The sequence below is a fragment of the Peromyscus leucopus genome, chromosome 7 (assembly GCF_004664715.2).
Source record: "Peromyscus leucopus breed LL Stock chromosome 7, UCI_PerLeu_2.1, whole genome shotgun sequence".
Taxonomy (NCBI): domain Eukaryota; kingdom Metazoa; phylum Chordata; class Mammalia; order Rodentia; family Cricetidae; genus Peromyscus; species Peromyscus leucopus.
In genome coordinates this window covers 17,147,607-17,162,488 of record NC_051069.1, presented here as the reverse complement: position 1 = coordinate 17,162,488, position 14,882 = coordinate 17,147,607, and the positions used below count along the sequence as shown (strand labels likewise).

The 14,882-nt window shown below is 38.7% G+C and overlaps 1 protein-coding gene across 2 annotated transcripts in view; it reads right to left on the bottom strand.

Annotated features, from left to right (window-relative positions):
• The window catches only part of Scaper (S-phase cyclin A associated protein in the ER), a 359,173-nt gene that overhangs the window by 343,649 nt on the left and 642 nt on the right, over positions 1-14,882 (bottom strand). The window lies entirely within an intron of this gene.

Here is a 14,882-nt window from a genome sequence, read left to right as displayed (position 1 = left end):
AAACCGTATTTTATTTTGTTAGGATGCATAGCATACAGCAGGCTTTAAATACTCCACACTGAATAGTACCTCAATACTCCAAAATATAAAAACAAAATGGGAAGGAATCAATGCTAATTACAGGACTACCATAGTATATCCCAATCCAGAGGCATTAAGCTTCTTTTTAGTATAACTCTTTACACAAAACATGCACATGCATTTTATATGCTTGGTTGAAGGTTTATTTTTATGTAATGTAAATGCGTGTTTGCCCGCATGTAATGTAATTCACATGTACAAAGTGTATATGCCTGTAAAAGCAGAAAAGGGCATCAGACTCCCCTGGAACTGGAATTATAGAGGATTATGAGCCACCTTGTGAGTACTAGAAATCAGACCTGGGTCCTGTGCAAGAGCAATAAGTGTTCTCAACTGCTGAGCCATCTCTCTAGCCCTGAATTTCCTATCTTGACCTGATTCAGAATGTTTAACTAAAAGAAAGCTTCCGTGAACATTTATCCCTACTGTGAGAAATTCACTCTTGCCTTCTTTGTTCCATTTCATTTTAAATAATGTTATTAACATGGCTCACTAATAAGCCCCAACTTAACACAGGAAATAATGTGTAATCTCTCCTTAGGAATTTCCATAAAATGGAGGTGGAAGAGATGGTTCAATGGTTATAGAAATTTGTTGTTCTTGCAGAGGACCCAGGTTCAGGACCCAACACCCACATGGTGGCTCACAACCATTCATAATTTCAGATACAGGGATTCTGACACCCTCTTCTGGCTTCTATGGACACCAGACACATATGGTATGTATACGCATATGCAGGCAAATTCATTAACATAAAATAAAAACAAATCTTTAAGAAAAGAACTTCAATAAACTGAAATTTTATCAGACTATTTTATTTTAATCACCTTTAATGTAAGTGTCCACACAGAACAGACCTTACTTTTCAGGAAACATAATTAATACAGTCAAATTTTCACTCAAAAGAAACACAAAGTAGAGAAACTAGACTGTGTGTGTGTGTGTGTGTGTGTGTGTATGTGTGTGTGTGTGTGTGTGTGTTTCTGTGTGTACCTAACAGTGCAACAAGAAACACTGACTAAAAGAAAGGAGCAAATGAAGCCAAACATTCTAATAACCTTGTCATTTAGACCCAGTCAAGTGAATATGCTCCTTTTAAAATAAACTTCTAGGCTGGGGTGTGGCCCAATGAGTACTTGCCTAGTATACTTGAGACCCTGGACTCAGTTACCTGCACTATAAGAAATATAGTTTTAAAGCAGCTCAAAATAGCATACATACCCATCAGCTAAAGATTATACACAACGTGATATAACCAAACAATACAATTATTATTTGGCCATAAAAGGAAATTAAGTTCACATATTTCAATACATATGAACTCTGAAAATATTGTACATTGTGAAAAAGGTTATAAAAGATCACATATTGTATGATTTCATTTATATGAATTGTCCAGAATAATTAAATCCATGGAGTCAAAAAGTAGAGGAATGGGGAGAAAATGGAAGTAACCACAAAAGAGAACAGGCTACCCCTCAGGGTGGTAACAATGTCCCCAAATCCACTGTGGTGTAGACACCCAGCTCTGTGAACACATGATAGTCGAGTTTTAAGTAGGTGAACGACATGGTACATGATTTAGGCATGGGTAAAGCCCTGTATTCTTTACGTACATTGCCCACGCTCACAAACCTCCAGCTCCACCCCACCTGACTCAAGTGAAAGACGGTCTTCACAGTCAGCTATCTCACCCAAGTTTTCTCCTATCCTTCACCACTCCTTGCCAGTATTCATTCCCTTCCAGCCACACGGGCCTCTTTATGTTTCTTAAGACTTGAGTCTCAGGGGTTCGGACTTGGGCCTCTCTCTGTCTCTGCCAAATGTGACTTTCTCAGTGAGCCCTATTTAAAACTGCAACCCTCCCAAACAAGCAAGGTTGTGAGTTCATCACCACTAGAGTAGCCTATAAGAAATTAAAGGGAGTTAACCACATGAAAAATAAACCACCACAGTGATGGTAGAAAATAACTTTAACTCTAACAAGAAAGTTAAAATACAAATACTAAAAATAAATGATGCTGAGTGAATGGCACATGTAATTTCAGATTCTCAGGAGATTGAGAAAGGAGGATCACTTGAGGTCAGGAGAAAGGTACCAATCTTGACAATAGAGGCAACATTGTCTCAAGAAAGTAAATTTAAAAAAAACTACTGCCTGGCGTTGGTGGTGCATGCCTTTAATCCCAGCACTTGGGAGGCAGAGGCAGGTGGATCTCTGTGAGTTCGAGACCAGCCTGGGCTACCAAGTGAGCTCCAGGAAAGGCGCAAAGCTACACAGAGAAACCCTGTCTCGAAAAACCAAAAAAAAAAAAAAAAAAAAAAAAAAAAAAACTACTAATTCTAACAATTTATTAAGCTACACAATATGTGAAAGATGTAATCTATGACATCATTAACATAAAATGTCAATGCAATTTATTTTTGAGGGTTGGTTTTTTTTGGGGGGGGGGCTGGTACGTGTTTTTGTTTCTTCCTTTTTGTTGTTGTTGTTTTTCTTTTTGTGGGGAGGGAGTTGAGACAGAGTCTCTGTAGCTCTGGCTGTCTTGGAACTTGCTACCATAGACCAGGCTGGCTGAGAAATCACAGCAATCCACCTGCCTCTGCATCCCAACGTCTGAGATTAAAGTCGTATTTTCGTTTTCTTAAGAGGTCTTGCTTTTTTACCAAGGCTAGCCTCTAATATGCAATTCTCCTGCCTCTGCTTCCTGAGTGCTGAGACTATAGGCGTAAACCAGATGAAGTTAAATTTTTAGCATCTTAGAACAGACTATAACTTATAGGATGCTTTGTGTATGCCTATGATAATCACAAAGAAAAACTTAGGATACACAATAAATAAAGACCAAAAAATCAAAAATTGTGATCATTTTTTTAATAAAATCACAAAGGAAAATATCAAGAAAGAAACTGAAAGTGAAAAAAACTACAAATCAGAACATAATCATTGTAGTAAGGGTTTTCAATCTACCATTAACTACAAATGGATTACATTCCCCAATCAAAAGATTTTTTTAAATGATCAAACAACATATTGCCATAATCAACTTTAACCTTCAGAAAGAAAATAAGCTGAAAGCGAGAGGATTAAAATATATATTCCATGTAAATGAGATGCCAAAGAAAGCAGAGGTATTTTACCAGACACAAGACATTTTAAGCCAAAAATTGCCACAAAAAAGTCATCATCTGATAAAAAAAAAAAAAAGTCAATTCTCAAGAAAATATAACAATTGGAAATATATCCCAAACTTGGAGTAACTAAAAAGATAGGCAAATGTTAACAGAATTGAAGACAAAATTACAGTGATCTAATACTAGGGATTTCAATACCCAACTTTTAAGAAAGGATAGCTCTGGACATATAATCATTTAGAAAAAAGTTAACATGAACAATACTACAGATCAAATGAACTAAACCAACATATTTAGAATATTACACTCAACAACAAAATACACACTATTTTTTAATCACAAATGTAACATTTTCTAGGGTAGATTATATGATAAGCCACAAAACAAATGTTAATAAATTCAAGATTTTAAGTGGTATTAATTTTCAGACCACAGATGGTATAACACTATTATAGAAATCATTGATGAGAAAAAAAATTTTAAATTCACAAGTATATAGAAACTGAGCAACGCATTCCCCAAAAATCTATAGGTTAAAGAAGAAATCAAAGGAGAGATAATAAAACACCTTGGGATAAACTAAAATGGAAATATAAATAGCAAAGCATGTCCAAGAACAAAGTCCAAGAATGGATTTATGTGAGGAGAATTTTAAGCGCTTCTGAGAAAACTCCAAGAAGACAAGACAGTCTTGTGATCTCAGTTTTTTTTTTTCTTAATGTTTTTTCATGCCCCTCCCAGGTGTAGCAGATAGGAGTGAATTTACTTCAAAATACTCATTACGATTGGCTATTGATATTTATTTATATGCCTCTGTGGAAAAGTGTGTTTTTGCCATATGTGTCTCGCCCACCACGTGTGGCTTGCCCCTGTAATTATACACTTTAATCATGTGACTTCTTTTAACCCACAGAGTATAAATTGTCTGATGCTCTGAATAAAGTTAGCTATTGCATGAGACTATAGTCTGCCTCACTTATTGGCTCCATCCTCACAGGTCCCACTGCCTCTAAAGCAGTAAACACATATAAACATGGTAAAAGCAGTTCTAAAAGGAAACTTTAAAACAATGAATGCCTATTTAAGAAAAAAGAAATAATCTAACTACCCAACCCAAGGATCTAGAAAAAGATCAAAACTCAAAGACATCAAAAAGGAAACTAAAAATCAAAATAGAAGAATGAAAAAAGTCTAAAAAACAGATAAGATCAATGAATCTACAAGCTAGTGTTTGAAAAGAAAGAGAAAAATGTCTGATTAGACTAAGAAACTTGGCAGGAACCTGGAAACAGGTACTGAAACAGAAGCCATAAAAGATTGTTGCCTACTGGTTTCCTTCCCATGGCTTGCTTGCTCAGCCTGCTTTCTTATACCACCTAGTGGCACCATCTTCCAGTAGGCTGGGCCCTTTCTCATCAACCATTAATCACGAAAATGCCCCACAGTGCTGTGGGATGGTCTGTATGTTAAATTGCTCTGATTGGTCAATAAATAAAACACTGATTGGCCAGTGGCCAGGCAGGAAGTATAGGCGGGACTAACAGAGAGGAGAAATGAGAGAAGAGGAAGGCAGAGGGAGTCACTGCCAGCCGCCACCATGACAAGCAGCATGTGAAGATGCCAGTAAGCCACGAGCCACGTGGCAAGGTATAGATTTATGGAAATGGATTAATTTAAGCTATAAAAACAGTTAGCAAGAAGTCTGCCATGGTCATACAGTTTGTAAGCAATATAAGTCCCTGTGTTTACTTGGTTGGGTCTGAGTGGCTGTGGGACTGGCGGGTGACAGAGATTTGTCCTGACTGTGGGCAAGGCAGGAAAACTCTAGCTACACCACAGACTTGCCTATAGGCAATGTGATGCAGGTATTTTCTCAGTTGAGGTTCCTCCAGCCCAGTGGTTCTTCTAGCCCAATGTTCCTATAAGACCCACCAATATAGTTCCTCATGTTGTATTGACTCCCAACCATAAAATCTATTTCATTGCTACTTCATAACTGTAATTTTGCTACTGTTATGAACTGTAATGTAAATATTTTTGGAGACAGAGGTTTGCCAAAGTGGTCATGACCCACAGGTTGAAAACTATTGCTCTAGCCAAAACTGTATAGATTTGTGTCAAGTTGACAAAAAAAAAAAAAAAAAGCCACAACCAGGGCAGATCTATACATAAATTCTCAAGATTAAGGGGGGAAAAAAAACCAAACCCTGCTTGATCTAATTAAATTAAGAAACATTTCAGGTGTCTGGAGCCATGGCTTATAGGTAAGAACATATTGCTCTTGCAAAGGACCCAGATTTGCTCCCAGAGATCACATGACACTCACAGTCCCCTGTGAGTCCAGTTCTAGGTTATCTGACACCCACTTCTGGCCTCTGCAGTAACACACATGATGCATACCTGCAGGCAAACACTTATAAACATAAAACAAAAATTAATAAATTTTTTATTTAAAAGTTTCAGGTTAGAAAATCTATGTAGCCACAGATGACCTTGAACTTCTGATCCACCTACCACCACTATCAAAGGGCTAGGGTACAGGAGTGTGCCAGCAAGACTTGGGTTTTTGTAGGTAAATTGATGAAACTTTTAGATCCAGACTAATCAAGAAGAGAGAGAGAGAACACAAAACAGAAATGACATTACAACAGATCCCATGGTAAATACAAAAGATCACTGAGTACTACTATGAACACCCTAGAAAACCTAGAAGAGCGAATACATCTATAGACACTTAAAACCTACCTGAACAGAATCATAAGAACACAGAAAACCTGAACAGATCAATAATGAGTGATGAGATTGAATTAAAAAGCTTCCCAACAAAGAAAAGCCCAGGACCAGATGGTTTTACTGCTGAATTGCACCAAACTGTTAAAGAAAACTTCTATGAATTATCAAACTATTCGAAAAATCTGGAAGAGAATCATTCCAACCTCAGTCCATGACACCAACATTATCCTGATTCGAAGGGCAAACATATGAAGAGGAAGGAAAGATGAAGGAAGAAGACTACAAACCAACATACCTAATGAATACAGATGTAAGAACTCTTACAACTACTGACTCCAAACAACACATCAAGAAAATCATATTCCAGGATTAAGTGGTATTTTTCTCAAAGATGCTAGGAGAAAAAGAAGCCATTTACACCATTGTAGGGAATGTAAATTAGTACGGCCTTTATGGAAAACAGAATGGAGGTTCCTTAAAATATTTTTAAAATTACTATATGATCCAACAATCACTTCTAGTAAGTATCTAAAAGAAATTAAATAATATTAAATATATTGCATCTTCTTTTCAGCTTTACTCACAATATCCAAGATAATCAAACCAAGTGTCTGTCAATGGATGGTTACATAAAGAAAATGTGCTGTTTTTGTGGGGTTGTGGTATAGTTTTTAACCTTTCAAAAAAATCTTGTGGCCGGGTGGTGGTGGCGCACGCCTTTAATCCCAGCACTCGGGAGGCAGAGCCAGGAGGATCTCTGTGAGTTCGAGGCCAGCCTGGGCTACCAAGTGAGTTCCAGGAAAGGCGCAAAGCTACACAGAGAAACCCTGTCTTGAAAAACCAAAAAAAAAAAAAAAAAAAAAAAAAAAAAAAAAAATCTTGTGATTTTTAACAACACAGATTAATCTGGAGCATATTATGCTAAGAAAAAAAGCCAAGCACAGAAAAATAAATACTGTATGATTTTACTTATTTGTGAAATATAAAGTAATTGATCTCACAGAAGCAGAGTGCAGAATGGTAACAGCCAGGAACTAGAAGACTGGAGAGAGACAGAGGAAAAAAAAAAAAACCCTAGGAAAATACAAAATTAAATGGCACAAAGTTTCTTGAGGATTCTGAAAAAATGCTAGAAGCTTATTGTACAACATAGACACTATGGTTAATGCTAATACTTGAAAACACCTAAGAGTTTAGATCTTAAATATTCTGTGATGGTTAGCTTTAATTGTCAACTTGACCCAACCTAGAATCACTAGGAAGACAGTCTCAATTTGGGGATTGTATACCCTGGTTTGGACTGCACACAAATCTGTGCAGGATTATCTGAATTAAGTGGGAAAACCCAACCCACTGTGGTTGGCATCATTCCCTTGGCACTTGCTGCCAAGTCTGAAGAACAGAGCTGGATTCCTAGTACCCGTATGGTAGAAAAAGAGAATCAACTCTGACAACTTTATCCTCTGATCTCTGCCCATGCATGCAAGTGTGAGGATGACTGAAGAAGTGTGTGTGTGTGTGTGTATGTGTGTGTGTGTGTGTGTGTGTACACATATACACACACACACAAGTGTAATTAAAAAACTTTTTAAAGGCTACCAATTCTTCAAACACAGCTCAAAAGTCATCTTCATGAAGATAACGTATTTTCTTTGTTTGTTTTTTCTTTTGCAGTGCTGGGGATCAGACCTATGGCCTTTCACAGATCAAGCAAGCGTTCTACCTGTAAAGCCATTCCCCCCATTCATGAAGCCTACATTTTTAAATCCCAGCTGATAGAGATCTTAATCTGAACTCATAGACTAGTTTTATTTACACACACACACACACACACACACACACACACACACACACATAAAGTACACACATACACTCATACTTTTCCTCACTGGCTCTAGCTATAGGACATTAAGAAGTCATGCAATGTAGTTGGGAACATGAACTCACGGCTGTTTGGAGCACATATCAATGCACAAAATCAAGCCACCCAAAGTCCCAACATCAAAATAGGAGGGGCTCATGAAGTCCCACCCCTGTTTGAGGATATACTGACAAACGGTGGCTGCTAAGGAAGGAAAAGTCAATTTTCTTCAGAGATGTAGACCCTGAAAGACTACGCATGCTCCAGTAGATGGAGCCACCCATCTGTACAAACAGGCAGCACTAAATGGACTCCATGGGTATCTTTAAAAAGAGAGCACATGTAGTTGGGAGGGAAAAGAACAGGGAAAGAATTTGAGTAGAAAAAAAGAAGAGTGAATTTAATCATAACACATCATATGCATATATGATATTAAAGAGAAACATTTTAAAAGAAGTCATTTAACCTTTGTAGCAGTGTTCTCTTCTATAAAATGAAGGCTGAATATTTATGTTCCTCCCCCAAAAAATAACAATATTTTTCACACAAAAATCTATAGAAAATGTTCAAAACCATTTTATACATAATAGCTCCAAACTGGCAATGATTCAAATATCCATCAACAGAAGAATAATCAAATTGTAGTATATCCATGTAACAGAATGCTACTCACAGAATGGAATGAACTACTTATACACATAACAGAGGAATACCAGATATTGCACCCACAGAAAGAAATGGCAAGCGAGTATCCAATGATTCTGTTTATATGAAGCTACATATTAGGCAAAAGTAATCTTAGCTAAGAAAAGGAGAAGGAGGCTGTTGAGCTGGTTGGAGGGACTGAGAAGGAGCAGGAAGGAACTTCCTGGAAGGATAGAAATATTCTACAAATGGGCTAGAGAGAAGGCTCAGCAGTTAAGTGCACTATTTCCTCTTCCAGAGGACCCAGGTTCAATTCCCAGCACCCATATAGAGACTTAGAACCATTTGTAACTCCAGTTCCAGGGGAACCAGTGCCCTCTTCTGGCTTCTGTAGGCAATGCAGGAATGTGGTGCATAGCACACATACAAGCAAAACAACCATACACATAAAATGAAATCACAGGGAAAAAAAAAAAAGAAATGCTTTACATGTGGATTATTGGTTCACAGTTTATACTCTGAAATAAACCCATACAGTAGGGAAGAATATACTGTGGGACCGACTTCCAATTTAGCTGTTCACTGGAATCATAATTATGTAACTTTGGATATGTTATTCCCTCAGGACTTATTTTCTTTCATAATATAAAATAACATCTACTTTACAAAGTTAAGTGGTAGTGTGCTAGAGTGGAAATTTCCACCAGATGACACATAGATGCCCAAATAATTTCTGAAATATTACAGAAAACCCAGTACATGATAAATGTTTTCCTCTTTCTCCCACTCCTCTCCCATTTCAAGACCCTGAGGTCAGTATCAACAACTGAAGACCTCTCCCCTACAGCAGGAAAGAAAGACTGCAGCATTGCACGGCTCACTGGTTACGAAGAAATACCTCCTTTCAGTCATTCCAACCAGTCTGTGAAGCTGTGAACTCTACACGCCTTCCCAATAAAGACAGCTTTAGAGGACACACACTTTGCAAGCAGACACCAAATCCTATGACCATATGAACTAATATGAAGAATATGAAGAATGTGGTACCCACTGGAAAACAGAGCAGACATCCAAAGGGCATACTGAGGAAAATGTGATCTCTACAGTCAGACTCATACATACTCCAAGGCTGCCATGTACACATTACACAACCTTTAGGAAAGTTATCTAATTGTTTTTTTAAGAGTTCACAGTTAGACAAAGGGAATAGAAATATCTACCCTGTAGGTTTATTTTCAAATTTAAAGAAATTTTATGTGAAGAACCTGACAGCCCAGAACCACTATTCAAACCCTGATAACTGTACAATACAGAAATTATGAGTGGCTGTTCATGAAGTTTCCTGATTTTCTGAATTATAACTATACCACAATTACAAAACACCAAAGGCTGAAATTATTAAATTTAAATATACTTTTAAATTACAAAATAAGAATAATGGCTCAGAATGGAATCATAATCTCTTAAGTTCTACCAGATCCTGATTTACTCCCAAATCTCACCATCATGCCTCAAGCACTGCTGTTCCGTTTGGCACTTAGTAGATTATTACCTCTGCCTCCAAATGGAAATAAGTCATGACGCTGAGGCAGAATTCTGAATAAGAGGGTAGTCTGGGCTACAAAGCAAAACCTTGTCTCAAAAAAAAATTCAAATTTTCTTTCTTCTGGGAAAATTCAAGATAGTTCTTTGAACAAAAGGAAAACTACTACAATGTGTACACTAATAAACATGAGTAGGTGATATGTGCTTCACAATACAGCATCTCAAGATTGCAAGAATTCCTGGGAAGCAATCCCTTCAATGATATAGTCTTTAAAAAAGAATTCAAAGACAGCACAAGAGTGGAACACATTTCAAATTAAAACAGTAGCAGTATGTAGGTTAAAGGGCCATGTCCTCATTTCTGCAAAAGAGATATTTAAATGACTAACAAGTACAAGAAAAGATGTTCAAATCACTAGCCATTAGGTAAACAAATCAAAACCACAATGAGGTATCACTTCCCATCACTCAGCTATCTACAGTCAAAAAGACAGGACTAGAATGTCAAAGGAAATGGAGAAAATGGAACCTTCCTCACACACTGCAGTGGGAATGCAAACTGGTACAGCTGACCGAGTACAGCATCTGGCCGTTCCTCGTGAGTCACCATACCCAGTAATTCCACTCCTACAGCCACTCACAGGAAATGAACACACGAGACCACACAAAACTTACACAAGAATGCCCACAGCAGCACTGCCCTAACAACTACAAATAAAAACATACAAATGACCAAGGATTGTCCAACAGGTAAATAAAATGGGGGATGCCTACACAATAGAATGCTAGTTACTCATAAAAAGGAGTGAAGTGCTAGTACATGCTGTCATATAAACAATTCTTTAAAATGTGCCAAACAGAAGTAGCAAGATACAACAGACCACGTATTATATGATTTTATTAGTGTGCTATATCTGGTAAGGCAAATCCATGGGTTAGTATTCAGCTGGGATTAGAGGTCAGGAAGGTCTGAGGCAAAACTGTATCGTTTGGACAGGGCACACTCACAGCAGCTGTGGTTGCCCGCAGGCAAACTGAACAACACAAAGCCAGTCAACACGCTAGCACAGGGTGGGAAGAGGGCCATGGGCTCCCCATCCTAACTGAGGAGCTATGATCACTCAGTGGCTTCTGGGTGTGGGAGAGCCAGTTTTCTTTAAGGGTATAGCTCAACCCCACTGCAGTAGATGGCCCCAAGCCTAGGAGTTACAGGCAGCACAAATTGGAGTCAGTGGGTTATTAAAAAGAAACACACTGTCAGTCACATTTGGTTCTAGAATAAAGTATCTCTTAGCCTCTTTAACTTAAAAAAAGTTTTAAAGAGGATACAAAATTGAGGGGGTAATAAGGAGGTGAGTTGATCTGGGAGGTATTAGGGGAACAGGTGATGAATATGATCAAAGTAAGTTGTAGTTTTTAAAAAAACTTCAAAGAATAAAAATAATTCTTTCTTTAAAAAAAGAAAGTCTGAGCCGGGCGGTGGTGGCGCACGCCTTTAATCCCAGCACTCGGGAGGCAGAGCCAGGCGGATCTCTGTGAGTTCGAGGCCAGCCTGGGCTACCAAGTGAGTCCCAGGAAAGGCGCAAAGCTACACGGAGAAACCATGTCTCGAAAAACCAAAAAAAAAAAAAGAAAAAAAAAAGAAAGTCTGAATGTTTTCCTGAGTTTGGTACTTAACACTGTTATAGATAAATTCAAAAGCTATCAATAATTTTTCACATTTTTGGTAAGTACAAACTAAGTATATTAGAGCAAAAATGAATATCTTTAAAAGTAATACAGAAACTTCGTAATTCCTTATTGTTTAAAGAGTTTTTCAATTGCTTCAGTACATACTGCCATGAATAAATCAACCGAGAAGTATTTTTTCCTGTCAATATGGCTTGGCCAACTGAAAACAGCAGCACCACCTCTTTCTTCAAAAGCAGGCCAACATATACTAAAATTTTTACAAATAAAATGGGGACATGGTTGTCTTTTATGGAAAAATATCAATCGTGTAGATTGCTCAAAAAGACTGATATATAGCAGTTCATTCTCTACTTTTGCAAGCTTTCAAAATACACAAGAAACCCACTATTTAAATTTAAGGTCAGTCTGAGCTACAAAGACCTGTCTCATGAGACCAGAAATGTGCTGGAATGATACCTCAGCCAGTGAGGTGTTTGCCACACAAGCAATAGCATCAAACATGAGCCACTGATTTCAACTCTCAGTACCCATTGAAAAAGCCCAAGTATGGTTACCCACAGTTATAAACCAGGATCAGGGAAACACAAATAGGATTACTGAGACTTGCTGACCAGCTACCCTGTCTAACCAGTTAAGCAAGGCCCAGGTCCCAGCAAAAGGCCCTGTCTCAAAAAATAAAGTGGCCAGCTCCTGAGGAATGGCAACTGAGCTTGGCCTCTGGCTTCAACCTACATCAGTAGATTTTAAAAAAAGGGGGGGGGAGAAGCTACTTAGCAACATTCATGAAATCCTCTCTGTCGGAGAGGGAATTCTCTTTTACTAAGGGTAGCTCCAGCACTGGACTCAGATATTTTTTCACTGTCTTGAGTTTGTTTTCTCTTCGTGTAATAAGATAGCTGACCAAAAGCAACTTGGGGTGGGTGGATTTCAGCTTAAAGTTTACAGTCTGTCATGAAGGAAAGTCACAATGGATTCAGCCTGGATGCAGGAACTGAAGCAGAGGGTACAAAGAAAGCTGCTTACTGGCTTGCCTCTCCTGGCTGTCTCAGCTAGCTTTTCTGCACTACCAGGGACCACCTGTCTAAGGGTGGCACCATAAGCAGTGGGCTGGGCTCTCTCACATCTATCATCAATTAAGAAAATGTCCCATAGACTTGTCTACAGGCCAATGTGATGGAGGAATTTTCTCAATTTAGATTCCCCCTTCCCAGATGACTAATCAAGCTGACAAAAAAAAAAAAAAAACTAACCAGCACAGTACTAAGCAAGACTTAGCCAAAAATGCTTGTAAAAAAAGTTACATCGCCCAGAAAGAAAAAAAATGCAAAAAGAATTACATGGACTTAATTTTTATTAAACAAGCCACTTGCAGTATTTTCAATTTTTCATTTTATTATTTTATGTGTACAGGTGTTTGTCTATGTACTATTTGCATGTCCGGTGCATGAGGAGACCAGAAGAGGGTGTCAGATCCCCCAGAACTGGTGATGAACCATCATGTGATTGCTGGGAATTGAACCTGGTTCATTTCCTCTAGAAGAGCAAATGGTGCTCTTGATCCTCTGAGCCATTTTTCCAGCCACAGCCATTTGTAATTTTTATGTCTACAGTTTCAAAAATGATAATTCCACAGTATTGATATTGTACCATTAGTGAAGACTGTTATATTACCTAGCATATAACAGCATACACTGTGTGTACAAGCATGTATATGTGTGTGGGTATGCATGTATGTGTGTGTGGATGCCATAGGTTAATGTCAGATGTTTATTCAGTCACTCTCTACCTTATTATTTATGTGTACATATGGGCAAACACGAAGGCCAAAGGTTCACTGTCCACTGGTTTTGGTTTTTGGAGACAAGGTCTCTCACTGAATCTGCAGTTCTCTACTCAGCTAGCCTGGCTGGTCATCAAGTCCCTGGAATCTACCTGTCTCCGCCACAACCACCATCACCCTAGTAGTGTGGCTACAGATGTATACTGCTACATGTGTCTCCTCAAAATTCATATTGAAATCCTAGCTTCTGAGGTAACAGTAATAGGTAAACACTTGGGGAGGTAATTAAGAGCAAGGGTCTTCATAAACGGGATTAATACCCTTATATGAGAGGTTAAAGGAAGACCTCTGTCCCTCCTCATGTGGGGGTATAGAAAGTGTCATCTAAAACCAGAAAGTAGGTCATCACTAAACACAGAATCAGCTAGCACCTTCATCTTGGACTTCCCCAACCGGAACCGTGAGAAATCAACCCCTGGTCTCTATACACTCCTCAGTTTAAGTAAGGTCTTTTGTTACAGAAGTCCAGCAGACTAACTCGGAGAATTTTACAAATGCAGCTCAAGGGAATGGGGAAAAGAGCAGGAACGGGGCATTTGCTGACGGCTTGCTATGCGGTTCTTTACAGAAACAATCCTTTTCTGCTGGTAACAATTTTATGAGGTGGATGGTATCCAAATGAGGGAAGCTGAAGGACAAGGTGCACTTGAGACTCTGGCCTTCCAAGCCACCACACCCCACTTTCTCCCACCAACGCCATGTCCCAAGTGCCACTTAAAAATGACTCTATTAAAGATAGATATCAGTGAACACTCTCAAGTCATTTCAGTGTGCTTAAGTCAATCTGCAAGCATTTTGCAGAAAGTCATGGTTAACATTAAAAAAAATACCAATGCAAAGCACCAACATAGGCCAGGGTGGGTTAGTGCTGTGCTTATCAACCTTAACTCGGGATTCTAACACATCACCAGAAGTGATCTGGGTAAGTCACAATCTCTTTGAGCCCCAGGTTCCCTATTTATAAATGTCCACATCACTTGTCTCCTTCTTCCCCCATACGATGCTGATGAAAAAAAAAAATCTGTAAATTGTAGTACATACATAAGGAATCATTATGTGTTCGGAAAGATAATTGTAGTGAATTGCTATTTCGTGAACAATAACTTGGCACACTTGAGAGATACAGTCGCCCACCAGCAGGAAGCAGCCCTAGGGCTGACGGGCCCTCTTCAGAGGGAGCCTCTTGACAGCAGCAGGTGCTGAATGGGGAGCAATTTTCTGGCTGCTTTCTAACAAGTTCAAAGCTCTCTGCAGTCAGCTGCTGACTCTAACCTGCTTCCTTGAGCAAACCTGAGCAGACGGGAGGTGCTCACAAATTACTGGGGTGAGGACACTGAGGCGGGAGGCTCT